The following is a 1813-nucleotide window of genomic DNA, read 5'->3' as shown; positions in this document are numbered from 1 at the left end:
GGGGGGGGTCCAAATATTTAGGGACAATTCCAATATTTGGGGGGAGTCCCGATATTTGGGGGGGTCCCAGGTTTTTTTGGGGGGGACCCCAATATTTGGGGGGGGGGGGAGTCCCAGTATTTGGAAGTGGCTCCAATACTTGGGGGGTCCCAGATTTTTGGGGGTGACTCCAATATTTGGGAGGTCCCAAGTTTTTTGGGGGGGACCCCAATATTTGGAGAGGGACCCCAATATTTTGGGGAAATCCCAATATTTGGGGGTGACTCCGATTTTTAGGGAAAAACCCCCCAATATTTAGGGAAAACCCCAATATTTGGGGACGACTCCAATATTTGTGGGGTCCCCGTTTTTCCGGGGGGGCCCCCAACATTTTGGGGGGTCCCCCGGATTTTTGGGGGGGGCCCCCAAACGCCCCCTTTTCCTTCCCCCCCCCCCCCCCCAGAACAGCGCCCGGTACCTGCAGCAGGAGCTTCCCGTGCGGATCGCCCACAGGATCCAGGGATTCCGGAACCTTCCCTTCATCATCGGCTGCAACCCCACCATCCTGCACGTGGTGGGTCTGGGGGGGACCCCAAAATTAGGGGGGGACCCCAAAATTCCCGGGGGAACCCCAAAATTCCCAGGGGGAACCCCAAAATTCCCAGGGGGGAACCCAAATTTATGGGAAGAGCCCGAAATCCCAGAGGGGCACCCATGGAATCCAGGGATTCCTGAGGCTTTATCAGGGGGTGGAATCCCCCCATCCTGAACGTGGGGGGGTCTGGGGGGACCCCAAAATTAGGGGGGGACCCCAAAATTCCCGGGGGGACCCCAAAATTCCCAGGGGGAACCCGAAATCCCAGAGGGGCACCCACAGAATCCGGGGATTCCTGAGGCTTTATCAGGGGATGCAACCCCCCCATCCCTGAATGTGGGGGGTCTGGGGGGGACCCCAAAATTAGGGGGGGACCCCAAAATTACCGGGGGGAGCCCAAAATTCCCGAGGGGAGCCCCAAAATTAGGGAGAGGAGCCCAGAATTCCAGAGGGGCCCACGTGGAATCCAGGGTTCAGGAGCCGATATCTGAGGGGGTCCCCAATATTTGGGGGGGTCCCCAAAATCCAGGGGGGTCCCCAATGTCTGAGGGGGCCCCCAAAATTTGGGGGGGGTCCCCAATTTTGGGTACTGACCCTGTTTTTTCCCCCTCCCCCAGCACGAGCTCTACATCCGGGCCTTCCAGAAACTCAGCGACTTCCCCCCGGTGAGTGGCACCTGGGGGGTCACCTGGGGGTCACCTGGGGGTCACCTGGGGGTCACCTGGGGGTCATCTGTGTCACCAGGATCACCTGGGGGTCACCTGAGGGTCACCTGGGCCACCTCTGTGTCACTTGTGTCACCTGGGGGTCACCTGGGGGTCACCTGGGAGTCACATGGGTCACTTGTGTCACCTGGGGGTCACCTGGATCACCTGGGGGTCACCTGGGCCACTTGGGGGTCACCTGTGTCACCTGGGGGTCACCTGGGTCACCTGCGGGTCACCTGGGCCACTTGGGGGTCCCTTGGGCCACCTGAGAGTCACCTGGAGGTCACCTGTGTCATCAGGATCCATCACCTGTCCCAGTCCCACCTGTCCCACCTGTCCCCATCTCACCTGTCTCACCTGTTCCAGTCCCACATGTCACCCGATCACCTCCCCTACTTGTCCCCTCTCACCCCTCCCCTCCCCCCCCTCCCCTCTCCCAGTCCCCCCTGCTCCCTCCCACCTGTCCCCCCTCACCTGTCCCCTCTCACCTGTCCCAGTCTCACCTGTCCCCCCTCACCTGTCCCAGATCCAG

General features: G+C 60.9%; 1 long non-coding RNA gene across 1 annotated transcript; it reads left to right on the top strand.

Moving 5' to 3' along the window:
• The first annotated feature begins 438 nt into the window (after window positions 1-438).
• Window positions 439-1225, top strand: LOC113942341. The gene is made up of 2 exons (XR_003525896.1): window positions 439-553; window positions 1192-1225. It is a non-coding gene; the product is annotated as an uncharacterized LOC113942341 (long non-coding RNA).
• The last annotated feature ends 588 nt before the right edge of the window (window positions 1226-1813 follow it).

This window comes from Corapipo altera, unplaced genomic scaffold (assembly GCF_003945725.1).
Source record: "Corapipo altera isolate COAL_440 unplaced genomic scaffold, ASM394572v1 58350, whole genome shotgun sequence".
NCBI classification, from domain to species: domain Eukaryota; kingdom Metazoa; phylum Chordata; class Aves; order Passeriformes; family Pipridae; genus Corapipo; species Corapipo altera.
The sequence above is the reverse complement of the archived record's forward strand: the minus strand, read 5'-3'. Positions and strand labels throughout refer to the sequence as shown.